A 16,744-nucleotide genomic window follows, 5' to 3' on the forward strand; every position below is an offset into this window, starting at 1 on the left:
AGCTGAATGTAATTAAATATATAATTCTGAACTGATTTTAATTAATCTACATTGGGGCAAAATAAAGGATGACAGACAAAAATAAAATAATTTGAAATAAAAACTGTGTATATTTCATTAATATCGGAGCTACATCTAATACACCAAACGAAGAGCCTCTTGACTCATGATTGTTATTAGCTTAAAAAACATTGAAACCCCACATGAAGCATGAGAATTTTATAAAGGTGCATACACCTGACTTAAAGACCTGGGGCGGTTTTTCTTTCTTACCACCTCCCTTTCATGCAATAGAGGCAAAAGGAAAGAAACCACACAGGTTTCCCTTTGTTAAGAAGATAGTTTTTCAAGACCGTATCTTCTCTAATCAGAAGATAGTGTTTTCCCAGTTACTCAGTCAGAGGGAGCTGTTGCTCATTAATAGTTACCAAGCACAGAGCTAGTATTACCGAGGCTTCTTTTGGTGACTTATCAATGATTACAGCTCACCTGCAACTTTTATAAAATGGCCCCTGCCGCTTCTGAAAACTTCTTCAAAGTGAATATTTCTTTTTTCTTTTTTAAAAAAATAAATTTATTTATTTATTTATTTTTGGCTGCATTGGGTCTTCATTGCTGCATGGGGGCTTTTCTCTAGTTTCGGCGAGCGGGGGACCACTCCCTGCTGTGGTGCATGGGCTTCTCATTGCGGTGGCCTCCCCCGTTGCAGAGCACGGGCCCCAGGCATGCGGGCTTCAGTAGTTGTGGCTTGTGGGCCCTAGAGCGCAGGCCCAGTAATTGTGGCGCAAGGGCCCAGCCACTCCGCGGCATGTGGGATCCTCCTGGACCAGGGCTCGAACCCGTGTCCCCCACATTGGCAGGCGGTCTCCCAGTCACTGCGCCACCAGAGAAGTCCTCAAAGTGAATATTTCTTAATGTGGGATATTTTAAAGTAAAACTTAAACAGAATACCAACTGCTTAGCACCTAACAGGTGCTTAAAAACAATTATTGAGTGATGATGAAAGAACTGAAGTTAGTCTTATACTAGCAACTGAGTACTTTCAGTGTTTTGGGTACTGTGTTAAGATACGTGCACACACACGCACATTATTTTTCCTTTTCACGTTCACATTATTCCTGCCAGCTATTTACTTTCCTCCTTATTACAAATGAGTAAACAAAGTTAAGTAATTGTCCTAAGTTTTGCAGCTGGTAAATGGTGCATCAGGGATACGAACCTCATTGATTTAACCACAAAACGTGTGTGCTATTGCCATTTTGGCACGTTGTCTCCCAGAAATTAACCTAAAATGTATTTTCATAACTCAAATGCTTTCACTTATCTGCCTGCATCGTTGCTGACACATTAGCCTAGCTAGTAAGGAATAGACTGTCATTGCCCAGCTCTGATGTTGGGTGATGCAGCGCAGAAATACTTCTCTTCTGTCTCATACCTGCCTTTGGTCCTGGTCTCTCCTTGGCCCTGCTGGAAATTCCCATTTGGGGCATCAATTCCAGAAGGCCTGATGCGCAACAACCAGGCCTCCTTGCCTTTGCTCAAGAGCACCAAATTACCTAAAATATCCACCCTGGAGATCTGCTCCCAGAAGTGAGGACTGGTCAGCTGTGTGATTGCCTTGGTAGGTTGGTGCTTAAACTACAATACTCATGGAAGAAACCATGTGCCACATCTATAGAACTAAGGGGATGAAACATATTTACTTATTCATTTCTTTCTTTATTCAATGGCTGTCTATCGAGTACCTATTAAATGCAAGTAACTGTGTTAGGTGCTCTGGGCAAAAGAGATGGGTAAAATAGAATGAATGAGAATGTCATTGAAGTCAGTTGTCTTCCAGTAAAGAACCAGTTGAGCTGTGTGAAGACACGTAGACAAGAAAGGCCTCAAAGACCCTCCATGCCTGAGCCATACTCATGCAGGGCAGGTGTGGTGGCCCTGTCGCTTGGGCTAAAGGTAAAAGAAGACACGTAACAGCCAAGAGGCAGGGCAGTGAAGGAGTAGGAAATGCAATCCACTTTGCCACCATCTTGCCATATGATGTTGGACAAATCCCCTCACCCATCTGGTCTTCAGTACTTCTACTTCCTCAGTGATAATCTGCAGTCCTCTTCCCTTCTGTCTGGCAGGGAGCCTGAATCTGGGGCCCGCTTCTGGCCCTGCTGGTCACTGGACCAGCTTTTGTGCCCGTTTCTCCAGGCAGGGCTGGGCCAAACACATGGGTATGGCTGAATGTTTGCTCTAATGAAAAGCAGCTGATGGTGAGCAGAACACCAGGGCTTGCTCATTCCCTTCCAAGTCATGTCAAGTGAAAAAGCTCATGTTCAGGGAAGTGCAGGCATACGCAGGAGTGCTTGGAAGTGTCTGAAGAAAGCTGGGGACCGCTTATCATGTCTGGCTGCCAGGTGCCATCTGCCAAGTCTAGGGTTTCACATCTGAGCTGGTTGCCTGAGCTTGGCTGTGGGCTCTGATATGGAAGACTGTCTCCGTGCCTAGGAGGAGCTGTATACAAACAGTGTATCAGTGTCATGGCAGTTGGGAGCATGGCCGCCTCCAAGGAGAATACCAACAAGCTGGCACAGATGGGCCTAACCCATAAGAGAAGCTTTGAAAATCAGAGGGTTCAGATATCAGGGAAGGGAACTTTGAACTGTGTCCCAGTTTCAACTTCAATTTAATTCAACAAATACTTTTTGACTGCCTACTATATGTCAGATCTTTTACAGGCATATGGGGTTTGTCAGTAAACAAAACAAAGATTCCTGCCCTTTTGAAGTTTACATTCCACAGGAAGAGATAAATGATAAACAGTAAACATAATAAAGACATTTTATGGTGTATCAGAAAAGAAGTACTTTAGAAACCAAGAAAGAGAAGGGTAGTCGCTTGCAGTATTATCCTTTCTTTTCTTTTGTAACCAGTGGTACCTCCAAACAGAGTCATTCAGGAAGCTTAAACACTTAAGAGATGGAATTTGGAATGGGACTGGGTACAATGTGCAAACTTCTGCAGGACACAACCAGAACATTAGAGAAATGTCGAAGATCAGACCAAGGTAGAGGCCTGTCTTCAGAAATCTCCCCAAACACATTTGCTCAGGCTTGGTCCACCACTGTCTGCAAAGCTAGGTCTTATCCACTGTACCAGCATACCTCCGTCCCAGGACCTGGGGGAATTGAGGGCAGTGGTGGTGGATAAGCACAATCATCATGTCAATCAGGGCTGTTTTGGAGACAGACTTCCAAATTTTCTTCATTCTCCTAGCTTTCTGAGTTAAGGAACCACCTGCAAAGAGTTTTCTATCTTGTGAGCTAAACATGGAGCCATCCATGTGATCTCTTTCATATGAGAAGAGGAGACAGAGGTTTTTAAACTGACAGTTGCTAAGACTGGTATTGCAAACACTTGTTTGAAGAACATAAAACCCAAATTTGAAGAAGAGTCTTAAATTCTAGTATTGAGTATGCATTTCAGATCTCGGATGCATCGCCCCTGGGGACTCCTCACAGAATCCTACTGAAAAATCTCAGAGACGAAGATTTAAAATAAATGTTTGTTGGTTTTAAATGGTGGGATGGTGAGGGATGGGGGTTGGGTAGATCCTTACCCAGCAGACCTCCAGGCACAGAAAGGTCAGTGTTCTGAAGGCCCTCCCCAGCCTGCCCGTCACGTTGAGGCTCCTGTCTTGGTTCTGCCTCTTCCATTGCTGAGTGCAGGGAACACTGATGGTGACGTGGTGCCCGCCTTGTGGATTGTGAGGAAGATCCAACTCTCCCAGAAGAAGAACGATGGAGACCCTTGGGGGTGAAGTAGGAAGAGATGGAGGTCTTCCTACTTCACCTCCACTATGGTGTGTGGCGATAGGAACCAGAGAAATACATCTTGTTCCTGTTAATCTGATGATACCTCAAAAAAAACATGTCTGAGAAGTTAGAAGCAAGGGGTCAAAAGCAGATCTTTCCCGAACTGACAGAAAGAGTGAAAACAGAATTGTAACATCAAGCAAAGGAGTCTCTCCTGTTGGTCAGTAACATGGATGAGAAGGTGTCTGAGCCTGGAGTGGCACAGACCTGTGAGTAGCTTGTGACCAGCACTAAGAGGGTCTGGCTGCTGAGGGCAAAAGCCTGGGCTTGAGAAAGAGGTGAAAAAGCACAAGGTCAGGAAAGTCAGAGGCCTTTCTGCCGTAGCTGGCTCCCTTGGCCACGGAACCTGAGCAGGGAAAGTCTGAGATCAGAGTCTCAGAAAGCCAAGCCCCAGGGGGCCAGGAGACCAGCAGGCCCAGAAGGCTTCTCACTGGAACCACACCAAGTATCAGCCATGGAGGGTTTTCACAGCACTCAAGTAGATGGAAAAGAACCCAGGCCCCTCCTCAACCCACCTACAGCAACAGGACCAGGGGTTTAAGTGATGGGAAGGGCTGGGGTAGTTAACCAGGCCCCAGGCTTGTCTGCTTGAGAGGTTTGTTCTCAGCATCCGCTCTGTTCAGAGGTTTGCCTAACAGGTAACTTATGTTTAGATTTTTAAGAGAAGTCTTTGTTTTTGATTAATGAACAGGGAAATTCCTGGTCAAAGGACTGCTATTTGAGTCTGGGGTCTCAAATATAAGTCCCATTCTCCATCTCAGGGGTTCTAAATGGCTGGTCATCGTTCTGAGGGGATGAAACAGGAACTAAAATTTTGGCCCCAGCCTCCTGCAGCAGGAGTAGTGACAGCTGGGAGGAGTCCCACGGTGTTGGTAGACCAAGTGGTAGCCTGACAGGTAATTGTATATATAGACAGTGGCCAGCTGTCTATATATAAAATTGGCTTGTGGCTTGTGGCATAGGGCAGAAGATTCGGACAGTGAGTCATCCCAACCTGGCTGCAAATGCTGACTCTGTCATTCTCTTGTTTTTCATGCCCACTTTGTTGTTTTCTTGTTGAAAGTATTTCGATTACCACTGAAGAGTAGGAAGTTAAAGTTTTTCCTGTACACCTGCTCCCCAGGGGAAAAAACTGTTAAAATTTGGTGTTTACCTTTTTCTATGGCAATGTCAATTACTATGGCTCCAGCTGTCTATATGCATTATGTAGATGCATAGTTTTGAGGTTTTTACACACAAATGGAAGTATACTATGCAGACTGCCTGAAATTCTCTTTTGCTTACTACCTGCATATCCCTCCATGCCCATACATTTAGAAGTATCTCCTTTTGAAAGCTGTGTTGTGTTCCATACTGGGTACAGATTATGTAATATGTATATAATATATTAGGTTAAATCTCTATTAAAATTTATTTTCGCATTCCCATTTTTTTCTTCTTGCTGTTAAAAAGCACGCTGCAAAAAAAAATCCTTATATCTCTCTCTATATATATATACATGTACATTGCTGAGTATTTCTATAGGATACACAGCTAGAAGTGGAATTGCTGTGTTGATGCTTATGCACACTTAAAATGGTGATTGTACTGCCAAGTTTCTCTAAGGGAAAGTTGGACCAATTTGTATTCCCATTAATAAAGAACAAATGGCCTTTGCCACACACCTTCCCCTGTATTTCATTATAACTATTGACATTACGTGGCAAATACACAGCCCAGCACTTAGTACTGATTAGACATGAGCACTCAGTATGCTCTTTACCCTCGTCACAGAAACTTCCTGTCACTCCAGCTCAGTGTAGCACAGCTTCAGATCCACAACAACCTGGAATATTCTGCCTTGGTGGTAACCATTATGAGCAAAGCCTGAGGCTATAGTTGTTCACAGGACAGTTGCTATTGCATAATTACGCCCTAACTTTGTGCCAGAGAAAATATGGGCAGTATATTTTTCTTCCTTGTCTACTTTCAAGCCTGATAACTATCATGGAAACTTTTAATTTTCTTGTTTGTCTCCAGCTGTGGCCAACAGTGCAAGATCCTCTTTATAAGACAACATATACATTTGCGTTTTTCTTGGACAAGACTAAGGGCAAATGATCAGAGGCAAGAGTTTGCTAACTCAGATCTCTCTGAGTTGCCCTCAGAGATGGGGTAAGGATTGAAGGAGAGGCTGCGTGTGCCTCCCACCCCTCCATCCATAATGGTTGAAAGAGAAGTTATGGGTGCCTCTCTCCCATCCCCAATGATTAAAAGGAGGCTAACTGGACCTCTTCCAGTTAGATAAAAGGGAGCCCAGTGCCCCTCCCCCATCTCCTCTTCAACAATGCACAATTCCTTATCTGTGATGTATTGGTTTACAATTAAGATTTACTTTTTTGGAAAATGTTCCAGTGATTTAAGTTTTTAAAAAATGATTGGTGGAACACGGAAAAGAAGTGTGCCTCCAGCCTTGCTCCCTGATTCAGCTCTAGCGCATCTTATGTCTAGTCCTACATGACATTGGGAACGTCCACCCCACCAGCCAGCGGACTCTGGAAATTGTCTTCAGTGCTCACTACAGTAAACTGCCATCGAACTGCCCCTCCAGCCTTTCAGTGTTGCTCTCAGAAACTCTCATGTGGAGGCCAGCTGGCCTGCTCCTAGGTGTCTGGAGGGTCCTCCTTCCCTGCCCAGCACCTCACTTCTCTGTCCAGCCTCCCCCTTCACTTCCAGCATGTCATGTTGTAGGGTGGCATACTTAAATCCTGTCTTGGAAGTTGATCGTATCATAATTCTTCCCCTCTTTGGGTCCTAGTCTGTGTCCCCCACAGCTCTGTGAGTCACTCTGGGCCTTGAACCAGTCCAGTCTGTTGGCTCCATATCCAGCTCACCTCTCTAACCTTACTGACAGTTGAAGAGTTCCAATCCCCCTACATAACGAGGCTGTCATTTTTACTAAGATATGAAAGGAAACCACAGAAGTAGAGAAATGAATGAGCTTCCAGAGAACTAATTTCAGATTCTGTCTTTAATCCAGCCAAAGACTGATTTGGCTAGCATAGCTTAAAAGGTATTCATAGCCAGTCTCTAATTCAGGAAGGGATTACTAGTATGTGTGTATGTGTGTATGTGTGTGTGTGTGTATATACACACACACACACACACACATACACACATACACACATACACACATACACACACATCAAGAAATCTGAGGTGGCTATAGACCAACAATTGCACTGAGAGTCTCAAGTTCTTAAAGTCAGTGTGAAGGGTATTTGTTTTTGGTAAATGTCCAGAACCATTTTTGAGTGTGGAGCAGACTACATACAGTTACTTTGTTTTAAAATAATATTCAATTTGTTAAATTTGCAAAGTTAAAACAGATTTTTTCCCTCAGATCTTTGAGTTCAGCTTACAAATCTTGTTACCCTGTTTGTAAATTTAGTAAGAACAACCACTTTCATTTTTTCTTTGATTAATGTTTGAAGAGCTCAAATTATACAAATTAAACTGCCTTACGCAATTGATCCCATATACAAGTTCAATTAATTAAATTATCTTAAACATTTAAACTCATGTATACCTTTACTATATTTGACTTTACTGGAGGAATCTTTGAATGTCTACACTAACAAACAGGAACTTTCCAAGTATTTGAATAGCTCTAGTAAATCTAATTGTCAAATTCTCTTAAATTTTCAATACTATTCACAAGTTTAGTTAACTTTCTTTTATGTTTAATCTTAAAATCACAAGTCTAAAATGTCAAGAACCTTTCAAACATTACATGTTAAGTTACAGCACAGAGATTATTCCTAAACCAAATGATAGGTTTGATTTACTTTATCATTTTTAATTTAATTTTAAACCCTCTTGGAGCATTTTTTCATTTCAGGCAGGCTGAGGTTACCAAGGCATTTGTTAATTTGTATAAATTTATAGCTGGAGGGATTCCAGGGCTACATGTGTCCAGGATGATTCTATTCAAGCCATAGATGACATGTTGGACACTTTTTATAGCTGATGTATCAACAAGGGACTCTGAGTCCATATCCCTTACACGGTATTGGTTTCACGACCAGCATTCCATGGGTTCAAGTTATACTGTTACCTAGTTCACTCATAACTTCTCTCAATTTTTATCACCTAATTAAAATAGATGTTTTCTACACTCTGTCCCAGATTGCAATGAATTCTCTTAACCATCAGATTGGATTCTGCATTCCTTCATATTGAATTTGCCTTGAATTCCTTCCATACTTTTGCCTGACTCTCCGGCCACAGCAGGTGAATGACATTTAGCATGGCCTGCAGGGGCTTGCAGACCATGGCATCTCTCCACCTCTCTGAGCTCCTTCCACACCACTCACTCCTCACTGGCACCCTCCAGACACATCAATATTCTTTTAGATTCTCAAATAGCCTCATTCAGCATCTTCACATATGTTGGCACCTCTACCTAGAGATATTTCTATACCCTCTTCCCTTGCCTAACCCTTTCCATCCTCCCCTTCTCAGTTTCAACATCTCTTCCTCGGGAAAGCCATCCTTGCCAGACTAGGTCCTCCTCACTTCTCATTCCTAGCATCTATTCTTAGGAAAGCCTTGACTGAATCTTGTCTGAAGACTGAGTTCCCCTAGCTTTGAAAATAGTTATTCACATAAGTGTTTCTCTGATGGCCGGCTCTCCCAGTAGACTAAGCATCAGGAGGGCTATTTGGGTCATCACTGATGCACAACACAGTGCTTGGTACACAGAAACCTCTTTTTTTTTTTTTTTTTTTTTTTTTTTTTTGCGGTACGCGGGCCTCTCACTGTTGTGGCTTCTCCCGTTGCGAAGCACAGGCTCCAGACGCGTAGGCTCAGTGGCCATGGCTCACAGGCCCAGCCACTCCACGGCATGTGGGATCTTCCAACCACTGCGCCACCAGGGAAGCCCCACAGCAACCTCTTGATGAGTCAACAGTTTAATGAATGGATGGGCCCAAGAATGAATCACTGAATTAATGAATGAGCTTTGGGAGAGAAAAAAATGAGGATACTAATACTTGTCAGACTCAGGGTCATAGGATTACATTCTCAAACAAAAAGTGGGCAAGACACACCATAATATCTCAGATGTATCGTGGTGGGTGGTATACATACTCTGAGAGAAGGAAAAGGAACACTGGTGAAGCTTTGCGTGATTACTATTTATTAGTCTCTGTGTGGGGTCTCTACATGGGTTAGCTCCCTCTTTATGACAGATTTGTAAGATAGGTATATAATGAGGAAACAGTTTCTGAAAGGCTAAGTCACTTGTCCCTGGTTTTACCACTAGTGAAGGAAAGAGGAGGGACTCAAATTAAGATCCATATGACTCTGTTTTTTCAATTATATATATACCTCAATATTGGAATTAATTTGTTCCTTCAACAAACATTTTATATTTGTTATATATTAGGCCAGTGTTAGACACTGAAGGCTTCTAAGATGAATTAGGTGTACTTGCCTTTTTAGGAGCTCACTTTTCCTAGGGAAGACAAATATAGAAATAATGAATAACTATATCATCACTCATTCACTCATTCATTCATTTATTCAAAAAGATATTTATCCAGCATCTAGTGTAGGTCAGGCATTGGGGATGGAGCCAAACAGACATGCTTGAAGAGACAGTGGAGGAGACAGCTTCATAGAAGTAACTATAAAACCATAATCATGAAAGGGCTCTGAAGTTGGCATACATGATGCTTCATGGGTATATGGTGGGGGGCTTTGCCCTAGTCAGGTATGTCAAGGAAAAGGAAATAACACCTTCGGTAATCAGGTGAAGAGTCGAGGTAATAGGTTCTAGGTAGGGCTCATAGAAAGCACAACTGTCTGTAGCAGGAGGGAAAATTACAAATTCAAGAAACAGAAAAGGCTAGTGCAGGTAGTATGGAACTGGCAAGATAAGGCTGGACAAGTGGGTGATGGCTGGACTGTGGAGTCATCATTGTCTTTTCCCCTAAGATGGGAAGCCATGGAAGCCATTGAATCAGAAGGGTTACATGATCAGATCTGTGTTTTGAAAAAATTATTCTGGTGAATAGTGTGGTAAACACATGGGTGAGAGGGGGTGAGCTAAGAATGGGGGTACAGAAAGAGAAGTGAGGAGACTAGAAGTGAGGTTGGCTTGAACCAAGATGGTGGTTGTTGTAGTGATGAAGATGCAAACAAGTAGGCAAACTCAAGAGATATTTAAGACAATACTATTAATGGGATTTGGTGACGGGTTGGATACAGAGCATGAGTGAAAGGGAGATGTCAGTGATAACTCGAAGTTTCTGACTTGAGTCGCTGGTTGAAAGACGACACCATTTCCTGAGTTAAGGAGTGCTGAAAGAGGCTTGAGGAGGAAAGCCCATGAGTTTACCTTTGGACCTGTAAAGTTTGCAGTGCCTTTGAGATATCTCAGTGCACAGGTCAAGTAGGCAATTGGATGAACATTCTGGAGCTCAGAGAGGAAGTCTGGATTGGTGGTAAAATGTAGAAAGTACAGTAAATTAGGATTGTACAGGTATCATGAGAGGAAATCTTGCTATGGGAGAACATCACGCATGCTCAGAGTACAGGCAAGGGAATTTTCATCTTTTGTAGTAATAGTCCCCTATAATTATGTAATGCTTTCTGATTTATCAGCCCTTTCAGATCAATGATACAATTGGAATATCATGACACCTCACTGAGAATGCCTATCTACATTTTACAGTTGAGGAAACTGGTGTTCAGGCTCTCAAGTTTGAGAGCCCATGTCTGGAGTTACTTTCCTCTTCATCTCACCAATTCCTTCTTTCCTCTAATTTCTCTGTCCTACCCACATGTGTATAGAAACTAAAACTATGTCTGAATAAATATGTTACAATGCCATTTAACAAAATCCTATCCAAAGAATGCCAGCTTATAAAAGAGTGTGTTAGCCTTATTGTGTGGAAGTGATGAGCTCCCTTAATGTTTGTATGGTGTCTCTGTGCTATGAAGACATTTCCCCCCTCCTCCCCCCAGGAATAACATAATAGCGCAAGAAAACAAGACAGGGCAGACACCGCTTAGGTTTATCTCTCCCCCATTTTCTAATAGCTTGCATTATTTTTTTCCTACTGAGTTTCAAAAGCTCTGAAATTGCTTGTTCTCACCCTATGTTGTATTTTCTGGTCCTGCCAAACCCAGGAGATGGCATATGATCATACAAAAGCTTTCCATGAGCATGAGAATAAGGTCGTGGGGTGGGGGGGGTGTCTTTATTTGTCAGAAGGTCCTTGCCAGTCTCCAAGAAGCTGAAAACTCTCAAGTGATACTGACTCCAAAAAAAAAAAAAAAGAAAAGAAAGAAAAAGAAATGTCTTTTGAAAGAGTAATTTCTATTTATAAGGGAAGGAAAAGAGTATAGAAACTAACAAGAAGCCAGTCCCTTCTTCTTATCTAGAAGCAAAGGAGTAATGACCACAGCTGATGAGCTACATCGTCTTATCCATGATCTCCTCTATAACATCCTCATTTTAAAACTGAGGCTGTTGCTGCTGAGACAGGTAAAGGGACTTCCCTGTGGTCCCAGGACTTGGTAATGACAGCATCAGAGCTGGGTTTCATGGCCCCATGAAAAGTTACCACGTAGATAGAAGCAGAATTTTCTGTGGCAACCTGGAGGGTTGTTTTGCCATTTTGCTCTAGTCTTCAGAGAAGACCACACTTACATTTGTCCCTATGTATTAACGTCTATGTAGTTTTGTTACTGTTTCTGTTAAAATATCTAAAGGAGATTAAATATCTCTCAGGAACCTATGTTTGTATTTAACCTTCCTTATATCCAGGAAAGTCCTTATATCCAGCTAATTGGAATCCAGTATTCCTTTTCACTCTTCCAGGTAAAGGAAGACAGTCTTTTGGAATTAAACCTAAAAACTGATAAAGCATAATGTTAACATAAAGTATCTAAATTGCATTTTCCCCATGCAATTATTTTCATAACCATTCATAATCTAGTCCGTTTTTTCATTTGTAATATATCTATATCTGTCTCTATATTTAGGTTTGCATCCATATCCATCTCTATAGCTATGTAATTATATAGAATGATCTCTAGATGGATAGATGGCAACGTGCTAACAGTTGTTCTTGCTTGCAGGTGGAATTATGGGTAATTTTATTATTTTCTCTATTTTATAATTTTTCCACAGTGTAACAGTATTAGTTATATAATAAAAAGATTTTTAAAATATTTTTAAAATCTACCAATATGGGGTATTAAGTAAATTTCAGGCCCACATGAGAGATTGTGGGAGCAATTGTAGTCATGTGCTCAGTAATTTGTTTAGCCAGGGAAGTGAGTAAAAATGAGCAGGTAGGATTAAAAACAAGTACAAATTAACGCAGCGCCGACTTAGTAATCTATCTTCTAAAACAGAGATCAAGAGGAAGTTGCTGGAGAAGCTTCTTGAGGGGGTCAGTTTTCAGCAGTGGGATGAAGTGTGGGATTCATGTGATGGTCAAAGAGGAAGAAAGAGGCTGTAAGGATGACCAAGCAAAGGGTCACTGGTGAGGACCCAGTGCAGCATGGATAAAGGACAGCAAGTTTATTGGCTTTGTGGAGTAGAAGCTGAGCTGAGAATATGACACTGGTCATATGTGCACAGGTTTACTCTTTAGAAAGGCATCCACATGGACATTCTGTCACAAATACAAGTATTGTATATTAGTATCAATGCTTCTTATGATTGCTGATGGTTGACTGAAGTGGTCCCAGTGGGGTAAATACTGTTTGCATGTAAAAGGTATAAATATTCCTGCTTCTCTGTATGAAATACTCACCAGTGAACATGGCCCATGAAAATGGACTTAGGTCTGAAGTTAGACAATACTGCTCTCCTGCGACTTGCTGCAAGGCTCATTTTACCAGGTGTACAAAGTGGTGGTCAATATGTGAGGTGGAGGAAACTAGTAATAGTGCCAAAATTCTCATGCTCTTATCAAAGTTTTAATATTCATATCAGAACATAGAATGAATACCAGTGATAATGCCAGTGTTCTTAAGATGTTTGATCAGAAAGGAACTGGATTCTCCCACTCCTGCCAGGCACCACGAGTCCATTGACCTTGCCCTAACCAGAACAGGAAAGCTCCAACTGCCTTTGGAAATGTATGGAAAAGTCTATTCATGAGCACTGGTTCCCAGTTTCCCACTGGAACATACTGTTTCTCATGGAACTTATAAAATATCTATTAGTATAGGAGTTCAAAAACATCTTTTTAAACTCAAAATATAAACAATGAAACCTAGGTACCATATCAAAATATTATAAAGTAGTTATGAGGTAGATGCTAAATATTTATGGGAGTCAGCATAAGCCAATTTAGCATAAACCAATTTAATCAGAGTTTGCTTGTTCTGGAGAAAAGAAACATAAATTACCAGAAATCTACATGAGAATATTTATCAAACTGATTTGATGGTGATGAACCACAAGGGACAGAGTTTGGTAAACTACATGAGACTGATTTATGTCAATATTTTCATATTGAGAGAGACCTTCAAGGTGGCGGAGGAGTAAGATGTGGAGATCACCTTCCTCCCCACAAATACATCAGAAGTACCTCTACATGTGGAACAACTCCTACAGAACACATACTGAACTCTGGCAGAAGACCTCAGACTTCTCCAAAGGCAAGAAACTCCCCACATAGGCACAGGGCACTTTTGCCCTGGGTAGGGCAAAAGAAAAAAGGACAAACAGAGACAAAAGAATAGGGAGAGGACCTGCACCTCTGGGAGGGAGCTGTGAAGGAGGAAAAGTTTCCACACACTAGGAAGGGAAGCCCCTTCACTGGCGGAGATGGGGGGAAGCTTTGGAGCCACGGGGGAGAGCGCAGCAACAGGGGTGCAGAGGGCAAAGGGGAGAGATTCCCGCACGGAGAACTGGTGCCGACCAGCACTCACCAGCCCGAGAGACTTGTGTGCTCACCCGCTGGGGTGGGCAGGGGCTGGGAGCTGAGGCTCAGGCTTCAGAGGTCAGATCCCAGGGAGAGGACTGGGATTGGCTGTGTAAACACAGCCCGAAGGGGGCTAGTGCGCCACAGCTAGCCGGGAGGGAGTCTGGGGAAAAAGTCTGGACCTGCCTAAGAGGCAAGAGACCATTGTTTCAGGGTGCGCAAGGAGAAGGGGATTCAGAGCACCACCTAAACAAGCTCCAGAGACAGGCACGGGCCGCGGCTATCAGCGCGGACCCCAGAGACGGGCATGAGACACTAAGGCTGCTGCTGCCGCCACCAAGAAGCCTGTGTGCAAGCACAGGTCACTCTCCACACCTCCCCTCCTGGGAGCCTGTGCAGCCCACCACTGCCAGGGTCCTGTGATGCAGGGACAACTTCCCCGGGAGAACACATGGCGCACCTCAGGCTGTTGCAATGTCATATTGGCCTCTGCCGCCACAGGCTCGCCCTGCATTCTGTAACCCTCCCTCCCCCCGGCCTGAGTGAGCCAGAGCCCCCGAATCAGCTGCTTCCTTAACCCTGTTCTGTCTGGGCAAAGAACAGACGCTCTGAGGCTACCTACACACAGAGGCAGGGCCAAATCCAAAGCTGAACCCCAGGAGCTTTGCGAACAAAGAAGAGAGAGGGAAATCTCTCCCAGCAGCCTTAGGAGCAGCAGATTACATACCCACAGTCAACTTGATGAACCCTGCATCTGTGGAATACCTGAATAGACAACGAATCATCCCAAATTGAGGAGGTGGACTTTGGGAGCAACGGTAGACTTGAGGTTTGCTTTCTGCATCTAATTTGTTTTGGGTTTTATGTTTATCTTAGTTTAGTATTTAGAGTTTATTTTCATTGGTAGATTTGTTTATTGATTTGGTTGCTCTCTTCCTTTTATTTTCTCATATATATCGGTATATATATATTTTTCTTTTTTCTCTTTTTGTGAGTGTCTATATGCGTGCTTCTTTGTGTGATTTTGTCTGTATAGCTTTGGTTTTACCATTTGTCCTAGGGTTTCTTTTTTTAGTACAATTTTTAGTGCTTGTTCTCATTGGTGGATTTGCTTATTGGTTTGGTTGCTGTCATCTTTCTTTCTTCCTTTTATGACTTTTTAATTCTTTTATGTTTAATAATTTTTTTATTTTAATAACTTTATTTTATTTTATTATTCTTTTCTTTCTCTTTTTCAGTCCCTTTTCTTCTGAGCCATGTGGCTGACAGGGCCTTGGTGCTCTGGCCGGGTGTCAGGCCTGTGCCTTTGAGGTGGGAGAGCCAAGTTCAGGACACTGGTCCACCAGAGACCTCCCAGCTCCACATAATATCAGTCCGCGAAAGCTCTCACAGAGATCTCCATCTCAACGCTGAGACCCAGCTCAACTCAATGAACAGCAAGCTACAGTGCTGGACACCCCATGCCAAACAACTAGCAAGACAGGAAAACAACCCCACCCATTAGCAGAGAGGCTGCCTAAAATCATAATAAGGTCACAGACACCCCAAACACACCACTGGACATAGTCCTGCCCACCAGAAAAACAAGATCCAGCCTCATCCACCAGAACACAGGCACCAGTCTCCTGCACCCGGAAGCCTACACAACCCACTGAATCAATCTTAGCCACTGGGGGCAACACCAAAAACAATTGGAACTGTGAACCTGCAGCCTGTGAAAAGGAGACCCAAAACACAGTAAGTTAAGCAAAATGAGAAGACAGAGAAACACACAGCAGATGAAGGAGCAAGGTAAAAACCCACCAGACCAAACTAATGAGAGGAAATAGGCAATGTTTAACAAGGACCTAGAAGAACTAAAGAGCAAACAAACATTGATGAACAACACAATAAATGAAATCAAGAATTCTCTAGAAGGAATCAATAACAGAATTACTGAGGCAGAAGAATGGATAAGTGACCTGGAAGGTAAAATAGTGGAAATAACTACCGCAGAGCAGAATAAAGAAAAAAGAATGAAAAGAATTGAGGACAGTCTCAGAGACCTCTGGGACAACATTAAACACACCAACATTTTAATTATAGGGGTCTCAGAAGAAGAAGAGCAAAAGAAAGGGACTGAGAAAATATTTGAAGAGATTATAGTTGAAAACTTCCCTTATATGGGAAAGGAAATAGTCAAGTCCAGGAAACACAGAGTGTCCCATACAGGATAAATCCAAGGAGAAACATGCCAACACACATATCAAACTATCAAAAATTAGATACAAAGAAAAAATACTAAAAGCAGCAAGGGAAATGCAACAAATAACATTCAAGGCAATCCCCATAAGGTTAACAACTGATCTTTCAGCAGAAACTCTGCAAGCCATAAGGGAGTGCCAGGACATATTTAAAGTGATGAAAGGGAGAAACCTACAACCAAGATTACTCTACCCAGCAAGGATCTCATTCAGATTTGAAGGAGAAATTAAAACCTTTACAGATAAGCAAAAGCTAAAAGAATTCAGTACCACCAAATCAGCTTTACAGCAAATACTAAAGGAAATTCTCTAGGCAGGAAACACAAGAGAAGGAAACGACCTACAAAAACAAACCCAAAACAATTCAGAAAATGCTAATAGGAACATATACATCGATAACTACCTTAAATGTAAATGGATTAAATGCTCCAACCAAAAGACATAGACTGGCTGAATGGATACAAAAACAAGACCCGTATATATGCTGTCTACAAGTGACCCACTGCAGACCTAGGGACACATACAGACTGAAAGTGAGGGGATGAAAAAAAGATATTCTTTGCAAATGGAAATCAAAAGAAAGCTGGAGTAGCAATTCTCTTATCAGACAAACTAGACTTTAAAATAAAGACTAGGGCTTCCCTGGTGGCGCAGTGGTTGAGAGTCCGCCTGCTGATGCAGGGGACATGGGTTCATGCCCCGGTCC

At 42.4% G+C, this 16,744-nt stretch overlaps 1 long non-coding RNA gene across 2 annotated transcripts in view; it reads left to right on the top strand.

The window, feature by feature from the left end:
* The window catches only part of LOC102978820 (uncharacterized), a 198,616-nt gene extending 182,995 nt beyond the window's left edge, over positions 1–15,621 (top strand). For both annotated transcript variants that reach the window (XR_008618674.1, XR_008618673.1), the window contains one exon: positions 15,034–15,621. This is a non-coding gene — a long non-coding RNA (uncharacterized lncRNA). The remainder of the gene's footprint in view (positions 1–15,033) is intronic.
* The last annotated feature ends 1,123 nt before the right edge of the window (positions 15,622–16,744 follow it).

This window comes from Physeter macrocephalus, chromosome 11 (assembly GCF_002837175.3).
Source record: "Physeter macrocephalus isolate SW-GA chromosome 11, ASM283717v5, whole genome shotgun sequence".
NCBI classification, from domain to species: Eukaryota; Metazoa; Chordata; class Mammalia; order Artiodactyla; family Physeteridae; genus Physeter; species Physeter macrocephalus.